The following is a 17,637-nucleotide window of genomic DNA, read 5'->3' on the forward strand; positions in this document are numbered from 1 at the left end:
AATACCTTATCAGAATTAGAACTACCCACATAGCAAAAATAATACATAATCATTTTTTTCAAAACAAAAGCACTATGTTGTTACCTTTGTTTTTGTTTATTTTATTTTTTTATTTTTTTAAGGTTTTGTATTCAGGCTATTGGCTACATTAAGAACAAAGTACTACAAAAATGTCCACTGTTAAACCAAGCAATTACGGTAGTACCCAGAATTATATTCGTTCATTTACAATGGACAACAAAATACCATATATACTCAGTTATCAAAGATGCTTCTCTTGTAGATTTTATCTTCTCTTGGTGCTTAATGGCACAAGACACATTAAAGTCAACTTAAAAAGAAAGAAAGAAATACTCTTCCAAGAGCGGTGAGATAATAGTATTTTTTAATTGTTACGCATAACAGCGCTACCAAGTTTTCTGTATGTTGCAGACTCATTTTAATTAAAGACTGTGCTTCACTTTCAATCATCTTATTCGATTTTTGTCAAGTTTTCACTTAATGTTTCTGCTAGATGGCAGTGACCTAAAATTACAGCTTATATTGTCAAGTGTAAGCGCTGGATGGTTCTGAGTCTTCCCCAGGGACCTTTCTTATAAGGGCAAGGAAAAAATCTGCAGAGGTTGTGTCTGGGATGAATACTACAAGGGGAAGTGGTTGCAAAATGTAGAACAAGTAATGTAAGGTTAACCTTATGATAAAACTGAAGGCTGAATGAAACAGAATGTTTATTCTGGAGTGCTCTGCTGTATTGTGTCTCAAACAGGACTGTTAAGTTTCCACATCACTTCACAAACACTGCACTGGAACACCCCCATTTATTTGTTGAAAAGCATTAATATGTCACTTAAAGTTTCAAAAAATATCTAAGAGGTGATATTTGCATGCACCAGAATGTTACGTCTTTCACCTTAGACTCAAAAAGCTACTTCTTGGGCTACAGCAATCTCTGCCTCACTTCTTTGGGAGACCAGCAGTGAGTATGCTCTTTTGCAAATCTGTCCCTGCATGGTCCAAGCTTGAATCTCAAACTCTTTATCAGCATGCTCCATGTTTGCTGATTCTGGAGAATTTAGTTAGCCAAATACTATTACCACCTCCCCTGCCCCCCCCCCCAAAAAAAACTCCACTGGAGAGAAGAACAGGCACAGAGAGAGAGGCTGAGGGAGGGAGAGTGTGTGTATTTTGCAAAAGGATTTAGAATTGGGCTGTGACAGATTGCCTTTAAAGGTGACTGATAGAAAGAGCTGGCTGAGAAGCCAGGAAGCCTTTTGGCAATGAGCTGACTCATGCTAAGCTGCTACCCAGCTGTGCATATCAATAGAGTCTAATGAATGGGTATAATTAGGTGGAAAGGGAATTCCAGCCATTTGGGGGGTAGGTGGGGGGGCTGTTTGCAGTAAGTAAAAGATTCACCCTCCCGTTTCTTCTGCAGCAGTCTCTCCACCTCACTAATTCATCTGCGTTAATAGAATGTTGGTTGTTAAATATATTAATGTCTGTCCTTTTAGCTTATATGTATGAATGTGCTCTTAAATTTCAATGCAAATATTTAAAATGCCTGATTTTATTTTGTTGGGTTTGCTTTCAGCCTAGGTCAAGAGTAGGGGGACTGCATCTGCTAGATATGTAGATGTTGGCAAAGGTGTAACTATAATGGCAAGAGCAGATGCCTGTTGTCTGCCTCCCAGAGCACAAAAAACATACGCAGCAAGGTCTCTCATGGGCATAAAGATAAAGGTAAAGGTACCCCTGCCCGTACGGGCCAGTCTTGACAGACTCTAGGGTTGTGTGCTCATCTCACTCTATAGGCCGGGAGCCAGCACTGTCCGCAGACACTTCCGGGTCATGTGGCCAGCGTGACGAAGCTGCTCTGGCGAGCCAGAGCCGCACACGGAAACGCCGTTTACCTTCCCGCTAGTAAGCGGTCCCTATTTATCTACTTGCACCCGGGGGTGCTTTCGAACTGCTAGGTTGGCAGGTGCTGGGACCGAGCAACGGGAGCGCACCCCGCGGTGGGGATTCGAACCGCCGGCCATTCGATCGGCAAGTCCTAGGCGCTGAGGTTTAACCCACAGCGCCATCCGCGTCCTCATGGGCATAGGTGAGGGAAATTGAGGCAGTGTGGCTAAGGCTGCTTGGGTGGATCTGTTCCTTTCAGTGCCTTGATTGATAGCAGAGTGAGCAGAAAGTAAGGAGGGGGAAAGCCCCATAAGGATAGGGGACAAGCTGTTAAACTATCTCCTCTCAATTCAGGGGTGCAAAGCAACCTCTGGCAGCTGAAATCGATCCAGCATGACATGGGAGCCTTTTGGAGAGTTTCTGTCCCTAGGAAAGGTTATTTTTGTTGTTGTTGTTATCTCTGCTGTTCGTCCTGGATGTGTATAAAACACTGATCCTTTGCAGAATCAGGGAGTGAGCCCAAATTCATCTCCCCTTGATTCTGCAGAGGACCAGTGTGTTATCATTTAAGGGGTCTAACAGGAGGCTATTTTCAGGCCCAGTTGCTACACAGGGTGGAGGGTCAAGGGGAAGACTGGAGTCTGCAGGCCAGATGGTTCTATGGGTCCATCTGGCTTGTGGGAAGGTGGCTCCCCACCCCTAATTTTGGTCCACATAAACAGAACATTGCTGGAAGTTGATATATATATGTGTGCATTTTTGTTAATATCTTCCATGCTTAGCTAAAATAAGCTGGATTGAAAACGTGATTGCCTCCAAGTTATAAGTTCTTAACATCTTTCAGACTTGCTGTTTACCTAGCGACATATGGCTAAAGTGGAATGTTTAACCATGGTCTTTGGCTTCTTAATTAGGGGGTTGATGAGTTCAAAGGAAGACGGTGTTTCCCCACTTTGTTCAGGCATGATGGCCATTGTCCATTCAACGTCTCCAGATGAACCAGTGGCAAGCAAGCATAAATGTGTAGAGCACATTTGCTTGTGCTGGGCTGCTGAGATTTGGCTTCCTCCATGCAAGCTGGCAAATAAAGCATGGTGACTTTCTCTTCCCTTAACACTGGGGCCTGGGCTGGTGTTTTCAGCACGGACCATTAGCTTTGTACTCAGAGCCTGATGGACAAGGATAAGGGGTTTGTCTGGGCCACTCCTCCCAGGTTCAGAATAAACAGGTTCCAGTTCTGTGATCTCAGCTGGTGGGCAAGTCCTTGGATCGAAAGCACAAAAATTGCTGGAGTGGTAAATAACATTGAGGACAGGGCAAGATATACACAGAGCAATTTGGATCGCTTGGTCAGCTGGGCCCTGTGCCAACAACATCTGTTTTAATGCAGCCAAATGCAAGGTCATATCTCTAGGAATAAGAGTATCAGCCAGAGCTATAGAACAGGCAGCTTAATCCTGGAAAGCAGGGCTGACAGTCCTCATGGTATGTAATTTAACTGGTTGTGTGTGCCTAGAGGGTGCTGCAGCAATGGGGGTTAGTGTGATCCATTTTGATCTAAAGCTGCAGATGGGGATGGGGTAGCGTGGGGAAGAGTAAACCTATTGCTACATGCTATCCGAGTCTTGGTTGTCTGGGTGGTGGTTGTTCTTTTTTTAATGTGCTCCTCTTTTCAGAGTCACTGTTGGAACGATTTGAGGACATGGGGTGGGTTGGCTTTAATAAAGAGTCTTCAGAGAAATGAAGTGAAAATGTCACTTGATAATATAATAAGCACTTTCACGGTGGGGGGAAAAATACTTTGTGCTCACAGGCGAAGTCCAATAGCTGTAAAAGAGCAATCCTGAATGCCAGTGGTGGCAGAGGTTTGAAACAGAACATTTCACCAGACTGGTATCAATCTTTCGTTCCCTGCCTGCTTATCCAAGGGCTTTTAAAAGATGCAATACAATTGCTGACTAAAAGAAATAAAAATGCTTCTCTGCAGGGATTAACTTGCAAACCTATGTGAAATACTGTCATACATGGCTAATTGTATGGTTATTGTCTTTTTGTTCTAGCACACATACCTTCAGTATATGAACAGGGGGAAGTTGCAGCTAATCTCATTCTCAACACAGCTGCATGCACTGGGAAAAATTATATATGCACATGTTGTACCTGTGTGTTTGCATGCTAGAGTCATGTGTGTTGATACACATGTAAGCGCCATTCAAATCACTATACAAATGTGTCTTCTTCGTCAAAATTTTACTGTGTCTAATCTGAGGCTCTGACAATGACATCTAATGGAAGTCAAGGGCTGAAAGTTAAAAGTGGAAGTATATTTAATAATAGGAAGTAGATCACATATCTGTAACAATGTGTGCGACTAACTATCCACCGGGTGATTTAGTCTATGTTTACATCTTTTCCGAGAATACTACAACCCGAAAAAATGATGGTTCAGATCAAGTATAAATAAAAATTGCGGTTTCCCACAGACAGCTTTATTTGAAATTTAAATGCAACTGCTCATTTGCAAGAGAACTCTGAAAATGTCCCAGGTCATGAAGTACCAAATAAGTTAAGTCTCACACTGAATCTAACCGAACTGGGGCTTCAAGGATACACTAGGAAGGCTTCAAAGAATACTCTCAATGGATAAAGATATTGATTGTACTACAGAAAGAATCAATAACGATGGATAAACATCTTGGATTATGTATGCATTTTGGTTGTGGGTGTGTTGTTGGTTTTTTTGCTGAAATATACTAGGGGATTTGTATTTAGGAAAAGTTTTATTTTATGCACGTTCTCAAGCAAATGTGCAAATAAGTTTATTAGAGCCTTCATGTGCTCTCAAAGGTTCAACCCAAATCTAACACTCCCTAGCTAATCAATGCATGTTAATGGTAAACTTTCACAGGGTAGGGGTGATGTGTGACTTTTTGATCTCGTTGAATTCTGAATCTGTCCTATCTATTCTCATCAGACAGGCATATTTGCTGTTTTGTTTTAGATGCTTGCTAAAACCTTTCTTTCAGCTAACATGCCCAGATATGTATTAGGTTACATACTTGTTTCTAAAGTTCTGCTGATGTTACCTATATTTTATAATTTTATTTTGCCTAATTTTTCAAAAAAAATGTTTTGATTTTAACAGGGTTTTAAAAATAAACATTTCACGCTATGTTGTGTAAACTGCTTTGAGATTTTCCCTTTTTTATTTAAGTGATCTAGACATTTTGTTATTTTGTTTTTAAAATGTGTAAACGCAGCAAGGAATTTTGCAGTAGTAGTGTTGAAGCCTCTGAAGGAGATTGCCCTAACATTGCAGGCATATGAGGCTGGCCATACGGTCTTATTAGCTACTGTTGGCTGAGATGCTCAGAATTTACAGAGAGGCAGGGCAGGCAGCATTGTCTAAGATTAATCAAGGGTAGGAAATATAGTATGTGCCTTTTGGAATGAGGCAGCACTATTCATAGGGACCACGGAAGTGAGATATGGATGTACGATTGGACTTGGGAGAGGATGTGGACCAGTGAACCTCAGCTTATAATGACAATAGGAGGGAAGGGAAATTGCCAGAACCTGAGCAAATAGCTAGTAGACCCAGTAAACTCAGATGTGGATCTAGATGGGTGGGACTTCCTGGCCATAGCAATTCTTTTGGGTTGAGAATGGTTGGGTGGTGTAGAGAGCCAAGTGGCTAGAGAATGGGAGATTGGCAGAGAAGTACAGTATCATAACATGAAAAAATGAAAGAATGTGTGGGTCACTAAAGAGTGGCTTTGAGGTTTTTTTTGGGGGGGGTGTTTTTTTTTTTTTTTAATTGCTGGGCATTTCACTTGGTAGGGCTCAGCCCTGGCTGCCCTAATGGCTCCTGTGACCCTAAGCAGTTGCACTTTCTCTGTCACCAAGTGGAAAATGTGCCATTTAGAAACCATTGTCCTGTTCTTTCCTCTGTGTTCCTTAACATGCGTGTGGAAACAAGGTCTCCATTTTATTTCTTCTTCTTCTTCTTCCAGGCCAAGGAGCTAGAGCTGGCACAAGGACCCCGATGGCTTTCCTTTCCAGCACAGAGTGCATGTATCTGCACTAGATTGTGACATCTACTAGAAGCAACACAACCCTTTGGTGTTCCAGGTAAGAGTCCTCCGTCTGATAGAAATGGCGGCATCTACAGTATGAGGCATTTATTCTGCTGAGGCGTGAAATAGTGGACCATGGAAATACACAGAGGAAAATAGCATCCCAAACCCATCTGGTGGATTTGCAGCAAGGACCCAGTGATAAAAACAAGGCAGAGAGGGCCAGAAAAATCCATTTTGACAACATATAATGCCTAAACTACATAAGACACCCTAGCTGAAACTGTTGATGCCCTCCAATGTGGATGGTGCAGTTCACAATACTGGGATTAATGAGGCTGTATATTTTAATTTGACAGCCTTCCACTGAATGTAAACTGTTAAACAGTGCATTATTATCTGTACCTGTTGCTTTATAAGGCATTATCCATGTGATATTATCTTTTCGTTTTTCTATCTAATTCTTCTTCCATGATTGTTTCCCTCCCCAACTGGTAAACTCGCTACCCAATTCATTCTGCCAACCGTCCTCTAAGTGTAATAATTCAGTAATGGATGCTTCAGTGTGAACTGTGGGGTGTGTGTGTCCGTATTTGAAGCTCTTTAGAAATTCTTATGCATTTCCTAAACAGTTCAAGAACAGAAGTTTGAGGAAGTCAAGAATGAGCAGGTACAGCAGGGACCCTGTGTTGTTTATCCCTAACAAGCCATGATTTGCAAGTCAACATGAATCCATGATTAGGTGTCAGCTGACTGGTCATGTCTTGCTAGGGAGCGACAAACCAAGGTCCCTGGTTCAGATGTAACAGGAAACCAAGGCTTCCTGGTTTGTTTATCCTGCTTGTGCCAGGGGAGGAGTGAAATGAAGTGACTGGGCACTGGGCACTAGCATGCTGCTCATTCCTGATAATCCACAATAAACCAGATAGTCTGGTTGATTGTTAGATGTGATTACATTCCTCTGTGTTGGTTAGTCACTAGTTGGGAGTGGGTGGGTGGGGGCGGGGGGTGCCTTTCTTTTGCAGCTTCTCTTCAATCACTGCCTTTCCATTCTGTGTTGAAGCAGATGAAGAAATTGTGGGCTTGTTATTGCTGTGATGCAGAAAGATACAGTCATGTCCATCTGTTCTTCTCTCTGATTGGTAGCCCTGGACTAAGACCAGCAAATCAAACATTTATATCAGGCTGGGAAACCTGCAGCCCTCTAGATTGTTGGACATCAACCCTATCAGCCACAGCCAGCACGAGCAGGGAGAATGTGAGTTGTGTAGCAGCCTCTGGAAACCCACATATTCCCAATCCCTGGCTGGTTCTTTCATAAGTCTTGACCATGTAAAATACTTGTCTTCTTTTGAGCTGCTGCTGCTGCTGCTGCTCCTCACCAAGAAGCATTTGTCTCCATTTTTACATTGTGCTTTTAATGGAAGAAGGAAATGCAGCTGAACAGTATTCAGTAATTCATATGCTGATTCTTGGTCTTGCTTCACGCTATCAAAATTGCACACCCAGAAACTTGTAAAAGTTTTTGGACGAGTAAACTGCTAGATCTCCCTTGGCTGGAGTGCTAGGTACACCCACACACCTAACATCTGTGCCAAAATAGGCTTATTGTGTTATTGTGACACTCTCTACTGTCTACCAGTTCCTCAAGTGCATTTCCATCACCCAAAAGCATTAGTTTGATAGGGAATTATTATCTCAGTTTTTCATTTACTTGAGTTGGTCTAAGTTTTATTTAAAATGAGTGCTGATGGCATCAGCCTAAGATGCATATTGCAAGGGTAGGGCTGGATAATACAGCTTTGGGTGGGGGAAATTAATGAGATTGAGATCATTTTGCTGTGCCCAGAATGGAGTGGGCCTAGGGCGTTCATTCCTAAACGATGTGCTGAGAGAGGATGGTTAATGTGCTGCAAGAGGAATTTAAAGGCTCCTGTGAAACTGTCTCCTCTGTGTGTGGCTTCTCGCTTTCCAACCAGCCTCTGCTGAGGGTGGGGGCAATTCTCCCACAACTCTGTGTTAGGTGTGGTTGGATCATTAATGAGCATGGTTACTTGCCCCCAGATAAGGCCGTCCTGTGAAATCTTACTCTCAGTGAAAGCAACTGTTTTGGGTTGTAAGCATGGCATGTACCTCCAGTTCTAGTAACATAGAAATCTGCCTTATCCCAGCCAAGTGAGGCTGTTTGTCCATCTCTGTAGAACCTCTACCTGATCCTTTTACATGAAGATTGGAGGGCCTGAACCTGGGACTTGCAGTGACAAATCATGTACGCTATGTTACTCAACTCTGTTTTAATTAAATGGGAGTTTTAAAGTTGTAATCTATACCTCCCCCCACAAACACAACAGAAGGGGTTCATGGTGTGGTGGGGCCAGTGCCACATCTACAGCCCTGCCACTCACAGCAGCTTCAGAGTCAATGGATCCTGGACCAGCTCAGCCACTTCCCATCTCTGGAGCATCCCTTTTCGGGGCCTGCCATCAGCAAGTCCACCCATGCCTCACTTCTTGGGTGGCAGCTCATGGGAGGTCGGCTTAGCTGGGAGAGCTGGGTAGAGGAAAACCTGTGCCCATTCCACCACCACTCCAGCCAGGAGCAATTTGGATTCCAAATCAGAAATTGGAAAGCACTGGAATAAGAAGTTTGGTATTTAAAAAGAATGTACGCAGGGTCACTTTGTTTTCTTTTATATGTGATGAAAGCTTCTGTGGTTTATTGTAGGATAGATTAATGATATAAATAACAAAGAATAAAGGACCAGTAGCAGAACTCTTGTCATGTCTACTCAGAAAAGTAAGCAGATTTAGGACTGCAACCCAATGCTGCATACCTAAGGCAGTGAAACTGCAGGTAGTTGATCTGCAATGTCCAGAGTCTTGCTGGGATTGAGCCAGCAGGGGAGAAATAATGATGAAAGATTGATCTTGGGGTCCTCCATCTATTTCTGGGTATTACTCTTCTTCTTCTTCCACTTCTTCTTCCCATTGGGAATAAGGGGACTGTGGCTATCAGGGGACTGGAATGGCTTTAGATCCTTAAGATTCTAGTCATTCCCCAGTTCTCTCCCAGCACGCTCTCCAAACCACCCCAAATATACCTGTTTACCAATGTCCACGTTCTGAAGTAGGTTGCACCAGGGCCCTGGAGGCTTTGGCTGGAATGAGAGGGAGTTTGCTGACATCAGAGTTCTGTCCCTGGCAGAAAGGCAAATCCAATATATCCTATAGCCTCTGCAACACCCTCCCAAAAGCTGTTAAGATTGTACCCTAAGTTATTTATTTTAGATTGAGTCTCCCATTTTAAATTTAATTTCTTTCTTGAACAATCATGCAAGCTAATGTTACTGAATTAAAAACAAAAAACACATTGGTTTTCAACTAGCTAGATCCTTTATATAACCTAGAAGCCTAAACCTTTGGCATTCCACAAAACGAGAGACAGTTTCCAGTTTGGCTTTTTTTGTACACGTTCAAGGACACTAAGCAAGATGAAGGTTGAGGCTGCACTCCTGTGCACATGAATTTGGAATTGAATTTTGTTGAACCAAGTGGGGCTTACTTCTGTGTAAGCATGCATATATGATCAGGCTGTAAGTGGCCAGACCTTTCTGTAAGCAAAGGCTAGTTGTTACCGGGCAAAACAGTGTTTCTCAATGAGATGGAAAGTAAATGTTCAGGCTGTTTGGTTAGCAGAGTCCTAAGTAATCATAACTTGAAAACTGGATACACTGCAGAGTTTGAATAGAGGAGATTAGATGTAAGGTATAAAATAGGAATATGAGCTCACTAATATGGACTCTGTAGATGACTCTAGTGATATGCAAGATGGCATCTCCTGGATCTGACCTCTGTGATGACTTGCTAGTTGCTGGGACCAGTAGAAAGCCCACAACCATAAATACAGTACATTACTTACCGGGGCAAATTGAATACACACCCACCCACCCACCCACCCACCTACCTACCCAGTTATGCACATTCTACTTGTGTGCAGCCACACATATATGTGGCACTGGGAATTAAATAAGTAGAATCATACTAGGAAATGACTGGAGAGAGCTAGAGAGTCCTCTCCTTCTTGGAAGGGAGACCCTTCTTGGAACCTGAAAAGGATGTCAGTAAGAGGTGCAGCAGCGCTTTGTTTAGGCTGCTCAGCCTCCCTGCCTAACAGCTGATGCTCAGGGTAGTGCAGCTGCAGCCACTGACATGTCTTCCAGCCTCCAGCCAGCCCCAGAGCTTCAACTCTAGATACTTTGGTCTGGATTGGAGAGAGAGGAGAGCGAGCGAGCTGGAGAGCAGGGGGAAATAGGCATTTGGAGGTTTTTTAGAGGATGCTCCCCACTTTATGTGATTTGACTTATGCAAAGGGGGGTCCAGGACGTAACCCCCGTGTAAACAGGGTGGTGGAATGCCTGTACAGTTTATTAGGCCGAGGTGGTGGTAGACCATAATGACCAAGGACGATTGGGAAAATAAAAAGCATAGGAAGCTATAAAGAGGCATATTTATTAATCTTGTATTTTTGCTTTGACACTTTTTGGGTGGGAATGAAAGGGGTGGATGCTATAGAACAGGCATAGGCAAACTCGGCCCTCCAGATGTTTTGGGACTACAATTCCCATCATTCCTGACCACTGTAGGGATCATGGGAGTTGTAGCCACAAAACATCTGGAGGGCTGAGTTTGTCTATGCCTGCTATAGAGAGAGACCAGAATCCTCAACTAGAGGCGCTCTGGTTTCTGAAGCTGTAACAAACAGCTTTCCTCAGTCTTTTTCCTGACAGCCATGAAGGCTAGAAACATACTTTCATTGAGCAAACAAAAAAGAAAAAGGAACTGTGACTCTGTACTGTGAAGCATGTATGTACAGAATACAAAGAGCCCTGCTCTGAGAGGTGCATGTTGGACCATGCTGTGCTACTTGCATCTCCGCTCCTTCACAGCTTTCCACCTTTGGGGCAGCAGCAAGAGGTTACTGATTATGTTTGCCTTTGCGAAGTAGGACCAAACCTGTAGCCCGGAGCTGCATCCCGAGAGTTAAAAAGGCTTTGGCTGCTGGATATGGCACTTCCCCTCCATCTCTCTCCCCCCCCTCCACCCCAACCAAGCAGCGGCTGCTTTCTGCCTTATTCTTTTGTTTCTCCCAAGTGCACGCTCTGAAATGGTAAAATACGGAACGTGGTTCCTTCCCCGCACCCCGCCTCTGTTTTCCCTGAGAACCTTCATTTCTCCACTGGGGGCAGAGGTCGTCCTGAGAGAAGGATTAAAGAGAAGCCTTGTCTTTCTGAAGAGGCGGCACAGCCGTATTTCCCCAGCTGCATTAATCAGTCTCAAGGAAGCCAAGCTCGCTATATCACCTTGAAGGTTCTTCAGACTGCTTTGAAAAACTTTGGGTGGATTATAGTGCTTCTTCCGCAAGGGGTGGTTTTGAAGGGACCAATCGTGCTTGTTTCTGGCAGGCAGAGTGTGGGCAGACATTATGCAATCTTCCCACACATTGTTCCCTGGGTTTTTCCATATTCAGTTCTTTCTCCATCTACAGATCGCTCTCACCTGGCTTGCTGTGTCACTTTCTGTTCTGGATGAGTCGCCTAATGACCGGATTTGTCTCTTTCCCTTCATTCTTCACCTGCCATTTCGCCTTTTGGTTATTTATGTGAAGCGTGCTTCCTCTTCTGTTTACTTGTAGCTGCCGCTTGCTGTTCAGCTGAATATAGCATTTTGTTGGGCTGTTTTTAATTTTTACTCAGTAGGAAACAAAAGTTTCCTCCTCCCCTCATGATGTGTGTGGTCCTGGGTCTTTAGGTGCATATGCTATATACTGGGTTACTGGCCCATTTGCAACCTTGGAACATTTTGAACTCCTGAAAAGTGTTGGGATTCAGGGGAAAGGTTCAGGCTGAGGATGCAACCATGACTGCTACTTTGCGGCTGTGGATTTGGAGTGGGTGGTAGTGCAGGGATCATTCTCTGGATAATGGAGTGCTGGGGTCAGTCAATTTCCGATCTCTCTGTCTTGATGGGAGAATAAGAACTGCAGGCAGAAATGGCTTTCTAGGATTCCCGGCAGCGCTCATCAGTTTGGTCATTGAATGCTGCGTGGAGAACAGTTGAGCGAGGCCTGGCAGAACAGCATGCCGGTTAACTCTGCCCAACAGGGTGTTTTTGTGATCTAAGCTAAGTCGGTAAAGCTTGTAAAGGAAGGGAAAAGCCAGGAGAGACTGCTTTTCCTCTTCTTACACAACCGCCTTGCAAAGTAGGCCAGTTGCACCCCAAACTATCTGGGAGCCAGTGCCATCCCTCCCATTAACCCCCTACAGGACAGAACTGTAGGACTGTTCAAGGCAAACTCTTATTAAACTGGGACTTGGAGGTGGCATTAAGTTCACGTGGCTGTCACCAGGCTGAAGGAAAATGGCTCTTGTCCACCAAGATCCCACTCAGTTTACAAGGGGAGGAGAGCCAGTGCCCAGCTCTCTGTCTTACCCAACTCTATACTTTTCTCTTTCAACTCCAGCCTTATAGTTCTGTAGCATGAATCAAGTGGGTTAGGCTTATGGGTTCTGTTTCACCAACCCTGTGAGTTGGCAGCAATGCACACAGGACACATCTTGTCAAATTGGGCAATGGTATGGCTAGCCGCTCGGGTGCCTGGGGGAGGGGTGAGCCGCCCATTAGGTGGGGCGCGCTGCCACATCCCCCCCTCCCCCTCAGCTGTAAGGCAGCTGAGAGAGAGGTGGCGGACAGATGCAAGCCCCATGCTGCCCTTTTGAGCAGTGTGGAGCCTGCAGGCACCCATGCCACTGTGTCACCCCCAGGAGAGATGTGTGGCTTGGGCGCACTGCGGGCCCCACAGTAAGTGTCGCCCGCTGAGGTGTGGTGTGGGGCCCAGTGTCACACCCCTCCCCCAGCTATGCCTCTGAAATTGTTTAACATTTATTCAGAATACAGAAGGCCAGAGAGAACAAAGCGACAAAGCAGAATATTGAAAAGCAAAGGAGCTCTTTAGCTCAGATCTACTAGTTACATACGAACAGGCTTCTGGTCTCTTCCTGCGTAATACAGTATAGATGGTCAGTTGCAGGGTTTTCTGATGGTCAGAATGTGAGGGACAAATGACCATTTCCCCAGTCCTCTTTAAGGGATTTTTTTACCCACATGGCATTTTCTTGGCAGTTGGCACCTTCTGGCCAATTATATCCCACGTAGAGTTTATCAGGTAGTCTGTAAACACCTTTACTTAGCAATGCAGAAATATGCCTTCTGAAAATTCAGACCACTTGTCCACTTAGCTCCATATTGTCTCTACACTGACCAGCAGTAGCTCTCATCTTCTTTTTTCTGGCCATTCCAGGAATTGAACTTGGTACCTTCTGTGTGCAAAACAAGGCCTCTGCCTTTGAGCTACATCAGGGGAAGCGTGTGTAGCCAAATGTCCTCTTTTTCCTGGGCACGCCCTCCTTTTCAGAATTAAAATTTCTGTCCGGGCAGATTTTTTAAATTTGGAAAAATGTGTGTGGGGTTTTTTGTGTTTTTTCCCCCAGTAACCCAATATTTTTTAAAAGAAAAACAATTTTAAAAGACCCATGTGTTGTGCTCCCCTCGCCATTTTTCATGAATGGAATGCACATGTTACACAGTGTAATAAATTGTTTTGTGCACACTTACATTCACAAAGATGGGAACATGAGCCCAAATCCTTTCATGTGGCAAGTGAGGGAGCAATATGTATTATTATTATTATTATTATTATTATTATTATTTTGTTGAAAGTTAAGAACATTGTTACAAGCAATATATTACAGCCTCTATAGCCGACATATAGTAGGGGTATTTAAAATGAGAGTCGTCATAGCGATCCGTAGTTAAAAGTAGAAGTCGGCAAATGCATCCTCTTTTTTGCTCTTCAAAATATGGCAACCCTAGACAGGCAGATGGATTAACAGCTGATTCTGAATAACATGTTGTGCATTCTGAACAGCTAGGCCAGACCCAGCAGGTTCATAGAGCCACGTGGGACTGACACCTTTGTGTCCCTTTTCTCTCTGCTGGGTGAGAAACGTATCACTTTCTGGCCACCTGCATAAATGGCATTGCAAGCGTAGTGGCGAGCGGTTCTGCAGTTCCTACCATTTTTTAAAGTGGAGCAGTGGCATAGAAAGCAAAGCGAGTCCATGCAAGTAGCTACTATCACCACAATTGCAGTCTTTCCTCTCACAATCGTTCGTGCCCTTCCCACACTGCAAATGTCATTGTTTGGGGGAAAGGGCTTTCAAATTAAGCACTGCTGTGGAGGTGCACACTGAGAATTGTTCTTTAAAAAACAGCAACGACAAAGCAGTTCTGCAGGATCAAAGCCAGTCGTAATACAATGGTACCTCAGGTTAAGAACTTAATTCGTTCCGGAGGCCCGTTCTTAACCTGAAACTGTTCTTAAGCTGAAGCACCACTTTATCTAATGGGGCCTCCTGCTGCCACTGCGCCGCCGGAGCACGATTTCTGTTCTCATCCTGAAGCAAAGTTCTTAACCCAAGGTACTATTTCTGGGTTAGTGGAGTCTGTAACCTGAAGCGTATGTAACCTGAAGCGTATGTAACCCGAGGTACCACTGTAATAGCAGATTCTCATGGAAATTCACAGTGCAAGAACAACACAGTAAGTAAAGATGGGGGCATGAATCAGAAGTGAGCAGGAAGCAACAGGATCTGGGAAGGAAGAGTCCCAATGTGGATTTGGACCCAGGAATGGAATTCTGTCTCAGGAAGACTCTGTGAGTTACTCTAATGGTTGGCTGCATGCAAGTGGATAGAGACACCAATCTGCATGGCGTTATGGACACTTGCCAGGTTGACACTGCATCTTGGGAAGTGCCATTATAACGTTATCAAATGGGACCAGGATGGGTGACCCCAGGTATGTTGATACATCCTCAACCCCATGGCAATTGCTCAGCCCTTACTGTTTGCCGATGACATGTATAGTCTTGGCTTGCTTCTCTTGCCAACCTGATGCTGCCTCCTTTGCTTATTTCTAGTTATTTCTGCAACGTGCCCAAAGTTCTCTGCCCACAAGTAAATGATGAATGGCACAAAAGCAAGAGATGGAAAGGGCAAGAAGACAGATGTTTTTCTATTCCCACTGGAGAAATAGGTTCTCCTTAATCAGTATTCCCTCTTAGCCGAGCATTGGGTTTCTCCGCCGCCCCCGCCCCTGCCCCCGAAGCCTAGACTTCCTCTTACGCTGTTGCCTCTGCCCCATCACCACTGAAACTTCTGCCCTTTAGATTTATCTCATTTGCACCAGCTGGAAAGACAGCATTTGGAGTGCTTTTTTGCACGGATTGTGGAACCTGAGAGGCCTGCAATGACAGGGGGAACACAAATGTAATTTGGCGCCTGCAAACATGCTCCCTGTCAAACCTAAATCCTCCTGGGGAAGGAAGCACTTTTTAGAGGAAGACTTGAAGAGCAGCAGCAGAGAAACATCTGAGAGGGGAGCCCTCAAGGTACTTTTGTTCCAGTGAGTAGGAGTCTTTAGATCCGCTTAGACATAAAAGGCGGCACAGTTCCATTCCCAAAGCCTCTGCTGAAGGAGAGGAGGGGGAAATGTGCCTGCAAAGAGAGGGAGGGGGAATCACAAATAGAGTGGTGGCTAGAAACTAGGAGGGGCATTTCTCTTCTCCCCTCCCCCCGCCTTTCCACCCCAGGAAATAAATTGGGTCAGACTTGAAAGTGAGTTTCCTCGCTGTGGATTTAATTTTAGCTCTTGCAGACTAGTTATCGTATCATAAATGCCAGGGCGATTTTTAGGAAACATGCCCAGCGAGGCTTAGCTGCTGTGTAACAAGATTTGTGTCTATTTCCTATGGTGCCATGCTTTCAATAAACAACTGTGTGTTCCCAGGGGCCTGTAGCAAGGCTGGGATGGGATAAAAGAGGCAGGCGGCTCTGTGCCTGTCCTTCAGCTGTTTGGTGAAGTGCATTTTGTGTCTAGGGTGCTGCTAGCGTATCCCTTGCCCTGGATCCATCTTTTTGTAGTAGAAAGCATCAAGCCTGGGAAGGGAAGAGGCTGTGTGGGTACCATTACCTGCCCAGTTACACAATCAGCAGTTTCCGTTATAGAGTTGCCAACCAAGAAGGACACTGACAAACTGGAACATGTCCAGAGGAGGGCAACCAAAATGGTCAAAGGCCTGGAAACGATGCCTTATGAGGAACGGCTAAGGGAGCTGGGCATGTTTAGCCTGGAGAAGAGGAGGTTAAGGGGTGATATGATAGCCATGTTCAAATATATAAAAGGTTGTCACATAGAGGAGGGAGAAAGGTTGTTTTCTGCTGCTCCAGAGAAGCGGACACGGAGCAATGGATCCAAACTACAAGAAAGAAGATTCCACCTAAACATTAGGAAGAACTTCCTGACAGTAAGAGCTGTTCGACAGTGGAATTTGCTGCCAAGGAGTGTGGTGGAATCTCCTTCTTTGGAGGTCTTTAAGCAGAGGCTTGACAACCATATGTCAGGAGTGCTCTGATGGTGTTTCCTGCTTGGCAGGGGGTTGGACTCGATGGCCCTTGTGGTCTATTCCAACTCTATGATTCTATGATTCTATGACCAGCCTGTTTGTTACTTGATTCTGAGCTGCTTCTTCCCCATTGCAATAGCCACAAGCCCAACGAGCTGAGAAGCTGATTCAAACCAGTGGGTCACCTAGGAAAGCGTCCTGTCTCTTCCAGTAGTTGTTGGCAGGTGCTTCCAAAGCAGATGTAGGAGGAACGCACAGCATCAAGGCAACCTGTTCTCTAATGGCAACGAGGGAAATGTAATAATGTTTTGAAGATTGCATATGATGGGGGAGGAAGGGTAGTGGTAATGGTGCTGGAAAGCTTTTTGATCTAATGGAACTTTGGCTAAAATATTGTGATCATGGCTCCAAGGAACCATCACATGCAATCACCATGTAGTCACATTGCAGCCTAGCAGATGCCCCGGGCAGGTACCCTGATCTGTGAATTCCCTTAGCACCACCCTAAAGTAATTGCCATTATGTCATTACACCCCCTCCTCCACACATGACTTGCCTTGATTTGAACATTATTTTTCTTTGGACGATCTTTTGCTATGACAAAGATTGGGCAGGTGGCAGAGAGAGGTAACTAACAGCATTTCTCTCTTCTCCCCCCTCCCCATCCCCCTACATCTTGCTTCTTCTTTTAAATCTGTCCAATTAGTGTCTATTAGTCACTCAGTGTGTTAAAGCATTAAGAACAATTAAGGGTGCAAAGAGTTTCCAGATGCAGCGTTAGCACAGAAGCTGGCAGGCTGCTGTCTGATCCCATATGCAAGCACTCAGAGAGAAGAAGGGCATGCAGCATCAACAGCAGCAGCGGCTATGGGATGGGCCTAAACGCTCCTCCGCCTTCGTAGTGAGCAAAATCCATGGGTCTGGTTGTAGTTTATACAAGTTAGTTTTACACTTTGTTCTGAGTTGTAGTCATTTACTGCGCTAGGAAAAGGTCATAGCAAATAAGAACTTCCAGTAGCAGTTTCAGCTGAATGGTAAACAAGAAGTGTTCCACAGAGAGGAACTGTATTCATGGGTGGTGTTCAACCACCTTTTTGTGCTAGCTCAAGGATTAGTGCCCCAAATTTAGTGGGTTCCG

General features: G+C 44.6%; 1 protein-coding gene across 2 annotated transcripts in view; it reads left to right on the forward strand.

Annotated features, from left to right (window-relative positions):
• Positions 1 to 17,637, forward strand: part of RBFOX3 (RNA binding fox-1 homolog 3) — a 342,557-nt gene that overhangs the window by 113,580 nt on the left and 211,340 nt on the right. For both annotated transcript variants that reach the window (XM_077924106.1, XM_077924107.1), the window contains exon 2: positions 5,916 to 6,033. The gene's annotated coding sequence lies outside the window, so the exon portion shown is untranslated. The remainder of the gene's footprint in view (positions 1 to 5,915; positions 6,034 to 17,637) is intronic.

The sequence above is a fragment of the Podarcis muralis genome, chromosome 2 (assembly GCF_964188315.1).
Source record: "Podarcis muralis chromosome 2, rPodMur119.hap1.1, whole genome shotgun sequence".
Taxonomy (NCBI): domain Eukaryota; kingdom Metazoa; phylum Chordata; class Lepidosauria; order Squamata; family Lacertidae; genus Podarcis; species Podarcis muralis.